Raw genomic sequence first — 14,450 nt, forward strand, 5'->3', positions numbered from 1 at the left:
TGTCAATTTACAATTCTCGATCGTTGAGATTTATGATCAATACAGATTTATGTTTAAGGCTAGATATTATATTACCTTTCTTTTTACTTTTCGAACAAATAAAAATGATTGAAGTTTTTCTATTTGGAATCGTGTTAGGTTTAATTCCTATTACTTTGGCTGGATTATTTGTAACTGCATATTTACAATACCGACGAGGTGATCAGTTGGATCTTTGATTCATTAATGTCTCTTTTTTGTGATTCCCTATTTATTTAGTTTAATCCTAATCGACAAGGATAAAATTCAGACTTTCTTTTGAATGTTCAATTATTTCAGTGTAATTATCAGGCGAATAATACTAGAATCACGCTCTGTAGGATTTGAACCTACGACATCGGGTTTTGGAGACCCGCGTTCTGCCGAACTGAACTAAGAGCGTTTTGTTTTCATAAAATTATATGATCCAAATCCATTTTGCATATAGATATTCAGTATGTATGTTCAATTGGAATTCGTCTTCACAGGTTCCCGGTTTATTGCTCATCTCATAGAATATGGAATATTATAGAATACGGAATATCATAGAATAAGTAATTGTTAGGGATAGGGATGACAGGATTTGAACCCGTGACATTTTGTACCCAAAACAAACGCGCTACCAAGCTGCGCTACATCCCTTTTCCATTTGTTTATAGTGTTATTGTAAAGAATCTTTGTCTTGTTTTCCACATTTTTCTCTGTTGATATATATCAACAGAGAAAAAATACTTAAATAATAAAAAGAAAGGAGGATTTGAAATGCGAGATCTAAAAACATATCTTTCCGTGGCACCAGTAGTAAGTACTTTATGGTTCGGGGCTTTGGCGGGTCTATTGATAGAGATCAATCGTTTTTTTCCAGATGCATTGATATTCCCCTTTTTTTAATTTTAGTTATTGACACGGGAAGGGGTGAAGAAGATGAAAGGTCCAATTATATATTAAATATGTGTAATTAACCTACTCTTCTTTTTTTTTTTTTAGGAAAGATAAAGACGAAAGATTAAATTGGCCTCATTGAAATTCGGAGTGACACTCGGGATCGGGATCTGGTCCAGGCTTCAATGGAATTGAATTATTAATTCAATTCCTATGAAAAAGAAAGTGAAAGCAGAAATCCATAGGTTGGGGCAACAATATCATAAAAAATACTTTAAAAAAACGAAAATACTGGCAATTTGAAACGAAATATAGTTACAGATCCTTGTATTCTTTTTGTACTAGGTTCAATTAAATTGGAACGAAATCTTTCATAATTTTTCGAATTCTTCTTTTTATCTTATCTTAGTTGTTTTCATCTTTTTCTTAGATTCTTAGATTCGAATCCGAAAAGAGTTATAAGTGAATTAAAAACCCAAAGGAGGGTCATGTCCAAGGGTAAAGATATCCGAGTAAGTGTTCTTTTGGAAGGTACTGGTTGTGATAAAAAGAGTCTAAATAAGGAATAAAGCGGTATTTCTAGATAGATTACTAACAAGAATCGACACAATACGCCTAGTCGATTGGAATTGAGAAAATGATGTCCCCGTCGTTATATAACAACATATGCTAAAGAAGAAAAAAAATACAAATCCTTTATTATAATTATATTTATTTAAATCAATGTTATTTTTGGAATAGGAATAAATAAACTATGGAAAAACCTAAGCGACTCTTTATTAAATCCAAGCGATCTTTTCGTAGACGTTTGCCCCCGATTCAATCGGGGGACCGAATTGATTATAAAAACATGGGTTTAATTTGTCGATTTATTAGTGAACAAGGAAAAATATTATCTAGACGTGTAAATAGATTGACCTTAAAACAACAACGATTAATTACTGTTGCTATAAAACAAGCTCGTATTTTATCTTCGTTACCTTTTCTTAATAACGAAAAACAATTTGAAAAAAGCGAGTCGACTGCTAAAATTACTCCTTTAAGAAAAAAAAATAGAAATTAAAAATTCGAAATCCAATTTGAATTTAGATTCGAATTAAACATGGATTGATGTTTTGTTCAAAATTAGGATAATTCCATTTGATTTTTTTGTTGGAATAAAAAAGATAATAGGTAACGAAGAATAATTTTTTAAGCATGGTTGTTTATTTTGATAGCTTTATCGTATGATAAAGCTATCAAAATAAACAAATTTCTAGTCTATACCTTCCTGCAGTAAATAAGGGGTTTTAAGTTTTTATGATATTATCGGCAATCATAAAAAGACAATTCTCTTTTAATATAGCAATTTGTGCAACTATTTTACGATTAAGAAGCAATTGCTTGGTGTATAGACTATTCATTAAATTATTATAAATATAAGATACTTTTTGATTCTCGCGAATTACTGCATTTATTCGACTAATCCATAAACCACGAAAATCTCTTTTTTCCTATCTCTATCCCGATGAGCCGAAACTAAAGCTTTCAATTTCTGTTGAGTAATAGTTCGGGTAAGTCTTGAATGAGCTCCGCGAAAACTTGATACGAATAAACGAATTTTTGTCCTCCGTTTGTGAGCTATATATCCTCGTTTAATTCTGGTCATTTAATAAATGATATTTTCAGGAATAACTTTTTCATTTTTCAGTTATTCTTTTTTTCTTCCTAGTCTATTAATAACAAAAATGGATTCTTCCGATGTATAAAAAAAATTCCAACGGCTCTTGCTACTATAACCGCCCCAACCACGATTTTTTATATTAAACATTTAACCTCAAAATCAGAAATTGTATAGATACTAGATATCAAATAAAATAAAAATAGTAAATGAAATAGGACACATATTTTTATAATGAATTGGTGGGTTCCTTCGTTTCTATGATTTTTTTTAGAAATGACCAGGTCCTCTCTATACACCGGAGCCTTTTTATTTTCATTTTTGATTCATTTAATGAATGTTATTGTTAACTTGTACAGTTCACACTCTGTGGCTCTACCCATGCAATATTGAGTAAGTAGGTTTTTTCACAACCAAATCTAATTCTATAGTAACGGTATTTAATTATGAAAATTTGCTGGGTAGCTGACCCTCTTATTCCATTCTTACAAAATCCATCAAAATACATTCATTAAGGACATACTTTATTTTTAATTGAAATAGTATTTTCTCCGCTTAACGGGTAACTTTTTTTGTTACCGATGGGAAAGTCCTTCTCATATGAAATTGCAAATGTGTATTATTGGTTTTGCACCAATCGAAACCATAAATTTTATACAAGATAGAAGAATGTAAAGAATTATATAATTATATAGAAAAGAATTATATATTAAGTTAAGATAGTGTGAATGTAGTTTTTGCATTCACACTATCTTAACTGATTACCAATACTGAAAAATTTTAATTTGTTTTTTCTTAGTATTTAAGCTGAACGAGTCGCACATACACCCTGGTACACGTTCCTCGACGTTGAGGGCATCCCCGAAGAGCTGGGGATTTTGTGACGTTTCGGATTGGCTGTCTTGTGTTTCTAATAAGTTGTTTCATAGTTGGCATGGTAAGTCGTACTATATATATCTATATTTTGTATAATGAGCAGGTTTAGATCTATCCTAACCGTGAATTACTTATATTCTATATTCCTTATTTATAGCCTATATTAATTATATATACTATATTAATAGATTAACTCTTAGAGATTTTATTTTAAAATGTAAAGTAAGATAGAGTAAAAAATTAAATTTCCAATCTTGTATTTAATTAGAATAACCTTTGCCACCAATTTTTTATTCAACTGCTACAAGATCTACAATTCCATGAGCTTGGGCTTCTGCTGCTGACATAAAAACATCCCTTTCCATGTCTTCCGATATAACCCATAAAGGTTTGCCCGTTCTTTGTACATAAACCCTTGTGATAGTTTCACGCATTTTCAGTAGCTCTTCCGCTTCCAGGACAAATTCTCCCGCTTGTGCCTCATAAAAAGAACTAGCAGGTTGGTGGATCATTACCCTGATTATATCACTTAAGTAGTATTTCCCTTATCTTGATAAATCTTTTTAGAATTCTTTTTACTATATTGGTAGATTGCTAAAGATTGTCTTTATTCCCAAAATAAAGGTAACAGAAAAGGGACAAAGACAAATAAGATAAAGGGCAAAAAGTATATTCAATAACCGTACAAGCATTTTCTGCGTATTGATGCATACGGCTTTTGTACTTATGCAATTCATTTTTTCCTCTATGGATAGAGTAGAGTATTTTCTTCGATGAATTTTGTTTCTACATTTACAAATTTCTTTTTTTCTATCAAAGAAAAAAGAAGTACAAAATCTACTAGGTCTTTTGGATCCGGATCCTTAAATAATAAACAATAGAATAACCAACTTTCTTTTTGAATCTATTTTTAAATACTACGATGGTTCCGTTGTTTTTTATATCATTTTGGTATTCAACAATCCAAAAGTTTCTTTTTTTTTTCATATATTAAGTTTTCTTCTGATTCAAATAAAAATTGTTACAAGCTTTCTGGTATGAAAAAAAACAAAAAAGTATGCGACACTACTAAAATGAAACTAGGTTTCTTATAGATCAGATAAAATGGAAAATACCCTCTTTTTCATACTACTCTTTCTATATATAATTAAATGATTCAAAAAAATTGCATATGGAATTCAAAATACCATGCTATTATTACTTTGGTTTTTATGGCGAAGGTATAGTATATATAGATAGATATCTATTCTATATATTCTCAAAGAAAAGAATCATTGGCGCCAAGCGTGAGGAAATGCAAGACGTTTGGTAATTGTGCCTCCTGCCAAAAGAAAGGATCCCATTGAAGCAGCTAATCCCAGACATACTGTCTGTACATCTGGTTGTACAAATTGCATAGTATCATAAATAGCTATTCCAGGTATTACCCACCCCCCCGGAGAGTTTATAAACAGAGACAATTCTTTATTCTCTTTCTCTATGCTCAGATATATCATAATACTAATAAGTTGATTCGATATTTCACTATCAACATCTTGACCTAAAAAAAGTAATCTTTCTCGATAAAGTCGATTGATTAGGATTCCATTTTTTCCTTAAAAGCCGTACATGCACCTTTTGATGCATACAGTTCATCAAAAATTATATAAGCAAAAAAGGAATCAATGTGTCGATTTTAATCTTTCTCTTTTTCTAATGGATTTCTTCGAACTAAAAAAAAAGAAGAATATACTTAATTTAGTGAACTATCTTCTCATTGATGTATTGCTTTCATCGAGATCGAAGCCGAATCACAATGTAATTTTCTTGTTTCTGAATGGACTTTTTCAATTCTTTTAGGTTTCTTTTCTACTCTGAGTAAAGATCTGCCCGATTTGGATTTGCACATATAGAACAAATAGTCCAAAACTATGTATTTTTGTTAGAACTTCTTCCTTTTCTGAATTTATTAATGTTTTTTGTAAAATACAATATATAGATATGATAGAAGTAGTGATCGTAGAAATATTACCAATTGGTTTTTTCTACACAGAGCCTGGGTACTTGATTTTATTGGTCCAATTAAGCCAACCATAAATTATTCATAATTTCGAGTAATAATCTGGAAATTTTATCTAAAAATGAAAAAATCGATAGAATAGTACTTCATTACACTTCACGCTCCCCATTTTTTTATCTTTATGATTTCATCATTCTCTTTTGGGGGTGAAAGCGGGGATATCTCGATCGGGGGAGAAAACGGGTAAATCCCATATAACCTACTATATCTGACAAGTCGCACTATATATCAACCCAAGATGCATCTTTATCCCCGGGGGTTCGAAAGGGTACTCTTGGAACACCAATGGGCATAAAATGGACAAATAATAAAGTCATATATCTCACTTTAGTGTGGAAACGTAAGAATTAGCTTATCGTGTTAAAAAAGATTTACTTGATTTTATATTAATATTGCTTTTTTTATAAAAAAGAAGACTAAATAAAGTCGAGTTGTTATAAATGGGTCATTGGGGTGATAAGCGAATATGTCTGCATTTACTTATTTAAATAGTCATAGAGAAAGTTGTCAACCCCTTTCGTCTCCCCACCATTGCGTATTGTTACTTATCCGGTATAGAATAAATCTGTTTCTTTGATTTCGACAAATATGATTGTTCCATTTTCCAAGAGAATCTACTGAAAGGCTATATTCATTTTTTTCCAGTGCAATAAAGTTACATAGTGTCTATTTTTTGTTGAAGGGGTATTTTTTCATGGGTTTACCTTGGTATCGTGTTCATACTGTTGTTTTAAATGATCCGGGCCGTTTGCTTTCTGTTCATATAATGCACACAGCTCTAGTTGCTGGTTGGGCCGGTTCGATGGCTCTATATGAATTAGCAGTTTTTGATCCCTCTGATCCTGTTCTTGATCCAATGTGGAGACAGGGTATGTTCGTTATACCTTTCATGACTCGTTTAGGAATAACTAATTCGTGGGGCGGTTGGAATATCACAGGAGGGGCTATAACGAATCCGGGTATTTGGAGTTACGAAGGTGTGGCCGGAGCACATATAGTGTTTTCAGGCTTGTGCTTTTTAGCGGCTATTTGGCATTGGGTTTATTGGGATCTAGAAATCTTTTGTGATGAACGTACTGGAAAACCTTCTTTGGATTTGCCAAAAATTTTTGGAATTCATTTATTTCTTGCAGGGGTGGCTTGTTTTGGTTTTGGCGCATTTCATGTAACAGGATTGTATGGTCCCGGAATATGGGTGTCTGATCCTTATGGACTAACTGGAAGGATACAATCCGTAAATCCCGCGTGGGGTGTGGAAGGTTTTGATCCTTTTGTTCCGGGGGGATAGCTTCTCATCATATTGCGGCAGGAACGTTGGGCATATTAGCGGGTCTTTTCCATCTTAGTGTGCGTCCACCCCAACGTCTGTATAAAGGATTACGTATGGGAAATATTGAAACTGTCCTTTCTAGCAGTATTGCTGCTGTCTTTTTGCAGCTTTTGTCGTTGCTGGAACTATGTGGTATGGTTCAGCAACAACCCCCATTGAATTATTTGGTCCTACTCGGTATCAATGGGATCAGGGATACTTCCAGCAAGAAATATATCGAAGAGTTGGTGCTGGGCTAGCCGAAAATCAAAATTTATCAGAAGCTTGGTCTAAAATTCCTGAAAAATTAGCTTTTTATGATTACATCGGAAATAATCCAGCAAAAGGGGGTTATTTAGAGCTGGTTCAATGGACAATGGAGATGGAATAGCCGTCGGTTGGTTAGGACATCCCATTTTTCGAGATAAAGAAGGACATGAGCTTTTTGTACGTCGTATGCCTACTTTTTTTGAAACATTTCCAGTTGTTTTAGTAGATGGGGACGGAATTGTTAGAGCCGATGTTCCTTTTCGAAGAGCAGAATCGAAATATAGTGTCGAACAAGTAGGTGTAACTGTTGAGTTCTATGGTGGTGAGCTTAATGGAGTAAGTTATAGTGATCCCGCTACTGTGAAAAAATATGCTAGACGTGCTCAATTGGGGGAAATTTTTGAATTAGATCGTGCTACTTTGAAATCAGATGGTGTTTTTCGTAGCAGTCCAAGGGGTTGGTTTACTTTTGGGCATGCTTCATTTGCTCTGCTATTCTTTTTCGGGCACATTTGGCATGGTTCTAGAACTTTGTTCAGAGATGTTTTTGCTGGTATCGACCCAGATTTAGATGCTCAAGTAGAATTTGGAGCATTCCAAAAACTTGGAGATCCAACTACAAGAAGACAGGTAGTATAACATTCTTTTGTTCTTTTCTACTTTTTATAATTTTGAATTTCATATAAAGAACTAGATAAATCTTGATTGGAATCATTGCATTTATTCTTTTTTTTCTTTTCGAAAAGAGCCCCACCCCAAGAAACAGGTATGAAAGCTATAATTGTAAACCACGATTAAATTTATGGAAGCTTTGGTTTATACATTCCTCTTAGTCTCAACTTTAGGAATTATTTTTTTCGCGATTTTTTTTAGAGAACCTCCTAAAGTTCCGACGAAAAAGGTCAAATAATTTTTTATTATCTTAATTGAAGTAATGAGCCCCCAATAGGGAGGGCGCATTACTTCAACTAGTCCCCATGTTCTTCAAATGGATCTCTTAGTTGTTGGGAGGGTTGCCCAAAGGCAGTATATAAGGCATACCCAGTAAAACTTACAAGTAAACCAGATATAGAGATGGCAATTAGAGTTGCTGTTTCCATTATTTTAATTCTAAAGTTTCCAGATCACAATAGATCTATAGGATAAGATCCTTATATTTACAGCGGAATGGTATACAAAGTCAACAGATCTAAATGAATAAAAAAGAGTATTTATGGCTACGCAAACCGTTGAGGATAATTCTAGATCTGGTCCAAGACGAACTGTTGTAGGGAATTTATTGAAACCTTTAAATTCAGAATATGGTAAAGTAGCCCCGGGGTGGGGAACTACTCCTTTGATGGGTGTTGCAATGGCTCTATTTGCGATATTTCTATCTATTATTTTGGAGATTTATAATTCGTCCATTTTATTGGACGGAATTTCTATCAATTAGATTCACAAGAATCGAGTAATTAGTTTATAGAAAGTGAAGCGTTTAGGTTTCTTATTGTTTCTTAGTCTATTCCATGTTGATGTGGTAGTTTGATCGTAGAATTTCTTTGTTTCTGTATTTCCGGAATATGAGTGTGTGACTTGTTTTAATTGGTCCTATTGAAAGTACAGAACATAAAATGGGTCTGTCATCTTGATATAGATGGTTTTATTCCGTCAGATATTTAATCTAGTATCTGGAGCACGGAATATAGAAAATAGATTCTAAAAATCTTAATACTATGATTCATACTAAATATTTAGACCTCGCAACTGGATTTAAAAACCTTTTCAAAGAGTTCTAAAAATATATTGAAAAATTTTGATTCTTTCAAGCTTCTCCAGTTTGTCTTTATTTTGAGCAAAGGACAAACCTTTCCTTGAATTTTTTCATTATATTTTATCTATTCATTGAAGAAGTGATGATCCAGCAATTCTTACTCAGGGAATTTTTGGACTTCGATTAAAATTGTTTTGAATCATCGTGGTTCTAGTATGAATCTGAGGTTTTTTTATTCATTCATATGGTCCTAACAAGAGAATCCTTATCAATAATAAAAATTCAAGAATAAAGAAGACAGCAGTAAATTCACATTATACAAATAAAAAGAAGTAAAGAATATTCAAGAGGCCTTAAAAGATCACGATAAAGACGGGTGCGCCGACTTGATATTTTGGCATTATAACAAAAAGAATAGCTTTCGGATTTTTATTTCTTTTTTATCGTAAGAGAAAATTAGAATCATAGGATTAAATAAAGCAGTTTCAAACTTTCTATTACGGATATCTGTTTTTGTTACAATCAATATTTGGGTATTTTTGTTTGAGCCGTACGAGATGAAATTCGCATATACGGTTCTCTGGGGGGTTCCTTTGGGTTACCTATCTCAATAAAGTTTATGATTGGTTCGAAGAACGTCTTGAAATTCAGGCGATTGCCGATGATATAACCAGTAAATATGTTCCGCCTCATGTGAACATATTTTATTGTTTAGGGGGAATTACACTTACTTGTTTTTAGTCCAAGTAGCAACAGGATTTGCTATGACTTTTTATTATCGCCCAACCGTTACTGAAGCTTTTGCTTCTGTTCAATATATAATGACTGAAGCTAATTTTGGTTGGTTAATCCGATCAGTTCATCGATGGTCGGCAAGTATGATGGTCTTAATGATGATTCTACACGTATTTCGTGTGTATCTTACAGGTGGTTTTAAAAACCTCGCGAATTAACTTGGGTTACGGGTGTAGTTTTGGCTGTATTAACTGCATCTTTTGGTGTAACTGGTTATTCCTTACCTTGGGATCAAATTGGTTATTGGGCAGTAAAAATAGTAACAGGCGTACCCGAAGCTATTCCTGTAATAGGATCGTCTTTGGTAGAATTATTACGCGGAAGTTCCAGTGTGGGCCAATCTACCTTAACTCGTTTTTATAGTTTGCATACTTTTGTATTACCTCTTCTTACTGCTGTATTTATGTTAATGCACTTTTCAATGATACGTAAGCAAGGCATTTCTGGTCCTTTATAGTGAATATGGGTCATAGATATTTGTAATCACTTCATTATCATTTTGTATTTTGGGGAGGATTTTTTTTCATTGCTACAATTATGGATTATAAAACAAAATAAAACATGTATTTAGATATTTTTCTTCAACTTAACAAAAATTGAATTTTTTTTACATACAAAATAGTTGAAGGGAATTCTCCAAAAAAAATGGATTATGGGAGTGTGTGACTTGAACTATTTATTTGGCCGCGCAGATATATGACTTTATCTTATCTGCCACATTATAATTTACAATTAAATGTGTCTTTTTTCCAACCACCAAGCAAGGCTCTTACAGAGAGGGTAGGCTGGTTTTACTTGAAGAGAATCTTTTCTATGATCAGACTCGATTTTATTCTGCATCAACAGGCTCCATAAGATCCAGTAAAAGAAGTGATGTGATATAGTCTGAATTCTATATAGTATGACAACGCATTCATTTCCTATGCATTGATTTGATTTCTGATACTATTGGAGTGAACAAAGTAGATCTAAAGAACAACGCAAGTTAGGTTATATTAGTAACAAGTAAATTCTTTGTACATAAAAAGTATCAAGATTTTTTTTGATAGGATAACAATTGCAAAGTTTGAGATCACCCAGAAAGCATTATCAACTTGAAAAGTCTACTCGGGTATTGAGCGTTTACTAAAATTTACTTAAAAAGAACTTAATTTTTTTTCAATAAAAAATGGTAACTTTGGAAAAAGAGAATAGAATCAAGTTTCTTTTATTATTTAGAATCTTCATATATGTGTGGATAACACATACATTTTTTCTAGTTTATTCTATAGATACAGTTGAAGAAAAATTTGATTAGTGCTCGAGCCGGATGATGAAAAATTATCATATCCGGTTCTTTTGGAGGATGGATCTATAAGAATTCACCTATCCCAATAACAAAAAAACCTGACTTGAATGATCCTGTATTAAGAGCTAAATTGGCTAAGGGAATGGGTCATAATTATTATGGAGAACCCGCATGGCCTAACGATCTTTTATATATTTTTCCAGTAGTAATTCTAGGTACTATTGCCTGTAACGTAGGCTTAGCGGTTCTAGAACCATCCATGATTGGGGAACCTGCGGATCCTTTTGCAACTCCTTTGGAAATACTACCTGAATGGTATTTTTTTCCCGTATTTCAAATACTTCGTACAGTGCCCAATAAGTTATTGGGCGTTCTTTTAATGGTTTCGGTACCTACGGGATTATTAACAGTACCCTTTTTGGAGAATGTTAATAAATTCCAAAATCCATTTCGCCGCCCAGTAGCAACTACCATCTTTTTGATTGGTACTGTAGTTGCCCTTTGGTTAGGTATTGGAGCAACATTACCTATTGAGAAATCCCTAACGTTAGGTCTTTTTAAAATTATAAGATTGGTTTCATTTTGAATTCATTTTGAAATAAAATATCATGACATCTGTATTGTATATCTAGGGAGAATTCTTTCTGAACCTACTAATCCCTAGATACATCTATTCCTTTTTAGATATATTCTGACCATTAGGATTTGTTCTAAATATTTAAATTACATATTTTGACCTTTCATTTTGAGTTTAGAAAAAAATCAATTTGAAAAATCCTATGTCAATAGATTTCAATTTTATGCAAAATACTTTTGTATTTTTAAAATGTCCAATATAGATTTTCCATCTTCTACGCGAAAATGTTCAAATTTCAGAAGGTCTTCTTGACTGTTATTCAAAAGTTCTAATAATGTATGAATATTGGATCTTTTGAGACAATTATAGATCCTGGGAGGTAATTCTAATTGGTCAATAAAATAGATTTCAATGCTATTTCTTTTTTATTTTTCCTTAGTTTATCTTTAACCAATATATCATGAAAAGTAAAAAGGGGCAAAGTCACTTTGTCTTGATTTTTTTCTAAATGAAAGTTATCTTCTTCTGCGTGTAAAAAGGGAAGAAATAAATCAATCAAATTTTGGGAGGCTTCATAAAGGGCTTCCTTAGGAGTTAAACTTCCGTTTGTCCATATCTCCAGAAAAAGTATTTCTTGTTTTTCATTCCCATTGACATAAGAATGAATACTATAATTTACATTTCGAACAGGCATGAATCTAGCATCTATATCATAACTTCCGTCTTGAAAGTTTTTTAATGTTTTTATACGATACCCACGATTTCTCTCAATTTTTAATTCAATACACAAATTAACAGGTTCTGTTACGTTGGCTATATGTTGTCTATTATCAACGATTTCCACCGAGGGTGGTAAAATGATGTCTTGAGCGGTTATATATCCAGGACCTTTGAAAGAAATCCATGCGTCCTGTGTTCCATACATATTACTTTTCAATACAATTTTTTTCAAATTCATGAAAATTTCATGTACTGATTCTTCAATACCTATTATGGTAGAATATTCATGTGGTATTTTCTCTGATTTTACACGTGTGATACATGTTCCCTCTATTTCTCCGAGTAAAATTCTTCGGATTGCAATGCCTATTGTATCGGCTTGACCTTTCATAAGTGGGGACAGAATAAAGCGTCCATAATAAAGACGCTTACTGTCTATTCGTGATTCAACACATTTCCATTGTAGTGTCCGAGTAGAGACTCTTAATTTCTCTTGAACCATAGTAATTATTTTGATAAAACTCTTGACTTGTTTTTTTCTCTTGAACTATTTTTAATGTTTATTTTTAGTTTTATACACGTCTTTTTTAGGAGACCTACATCCATTATGTGGCATAGGAGTTACATCTCGTATAAAATTTAATAGTATACCACTTCTACGAATAGCTCTTAATGCTGCATCTCTTCCGAGGCCAGGCCCTTTTATCATGATTTCTGCTCGTTGCATGCCTTGATCCGATACTGTTCGAATAGCATTTCCTGCTGCAGTTTGAGCGGCAAAAGGTGTTCCCCTTCGTGTACCCTTGAATCCACAAGTACCCGCGGAGGACCAAGAAATCACCCGACCTCGTACATCTGTAATAGTCACAATAGTATTGTTGAAACTAGCTTGAACATGAATAATTCCCTTTGGTATTTTACGAGTATGATTACGCGAACCAATACGTACATTTTTACGTGAACCTTTTTTAGGTATAGATTTTGCCATATTCGATTATTTCAATACAATATTTCATTAAAAAAAAAAAATAAGATAGATCTAGGGTATGGAGATATCCATTTCATGTCAAAAACGGATCCTTTTCCAATTCTTTTCGAATTTGATATTCGATTTTTTCTATATTCTTTTTATTTGCTTTTGATTAATATCAAATACAATTTTTGAAATCAAAGTTAAAAGTTGAAATATCAATAATATTTAAAAAATGGATTTTTCATTTTCATAGAATAATATATATTCTAGATAATTTTATAATTTTCTCTCTTTTTTATCTAGTCTATTTTTTTAGAAAGCTTCTGTTTGTTCAAATATTATCCTTGTCTTTGTTTATGTTTTGGATTGAAACAAATTACTATAATTCGTCCTCGTCTTCGAATCAATCGACATTTTTCACAAATTTTACGAACCGAGGCGTTTATTTTCATATTTTACATTCCTTAATTAGTTAATCCAAAATTGTGGAAGAAAATAAAGGTTCCTTACATTTTGAACGTCTATTTGAACGTCTATTAGTGGCTTTCTCAATAAAATAGAAAATAAAGTTGAGATTAAAAAACATCCTAATTCAATTGAGTGACTTCTCTTTTTATTTTCTTATCGTATGTCCAGAAAAAGTATTGGAAACATATTCTAGAATAGAAATAAAAATCCAATTTGCATTAATTGTATATAAACCTTAAACCCCGGGCAAATAATTTATGGATAAGTTATTCATTTAGTAATTAAATCTTCGTGAATTTCCCTTTTTTTTACAATTCCAGTGAAATCCCTTCTTACATTCATCAATAAATATATCTATCTAAAAAAAATAGATATATTTCTATCTATGAGGGATGAAGTTCTATTAGAAACTTGCGTTTTATCTCTCTTTTTTTTTTTACATAAATGAAATGGATACAAGTTTCTCATCGAATTCGGATATTAGAAAGATTACCATATATAACATAAAACTTCGCCGCCGATTTTTCTAATCGAGCCTCTCGATCTGTCATTATACCTCTAGAAGTTGAAAGAATGACAATCCCCATGCCTCCTAAAATTCGAGGGATTTGTTGATAATTGTAATATATTCGTAGACCAGGTGTACTTATTCGTTTTAAATTGAAAAAACTTTTATATGATTCTTTTCTATTTCTTCGATACCGTAGAGTTAAAACTAAAAAATATTTGTCGTTTTCTCTATGTTTTCTGATGTTTTCAACAAAACCCTCTCGTAAAAGTATTTTTACAGTTTTTTCTGTAA

At 32.4% G+C, this 14,450-nt stretch overlaps 1 non-coding gene and 1 pseudogene across 1 annotated transcript; one reads left to right on the forward strand and one right to left on the reverse strand.

Annotated features, from left to right (window-relative positions):
* Window positions 1-347: 347 nt before the first annotated feature.
* TRNAW-CCA lies at window positions 348-421 on the reverse strand. The gene has a single exon. It is a non-coding gene; the product is annotated as a tRNA-Trp (tRNA).
* Window positions 422-5,958: 5,537 nt separating this feature from the next.
* Window positions 5,959-11,657, forward strand: LOC114171581 (annotated as a pseudogene).
* Window positions 11,658-14,450: the final 2,793 nt, after the last annotated feature.

This window comes from Vigna unguiculata, unplaced genomic scaffold, assembly GCF_004118075.2.
Source record: "Vigna unguiculata cultivar IT97K-499-35 unplaced genomic scaffold, ASM411807v1 contig_3, whole genome shotgun sequence".
Taxonomy (NCBI): Eukaryota; Viridiplantae; Streptophyta; class Magnoliopsida; order Fabales; family Fabaceae; genus Vigna; species Vigna unguiculata.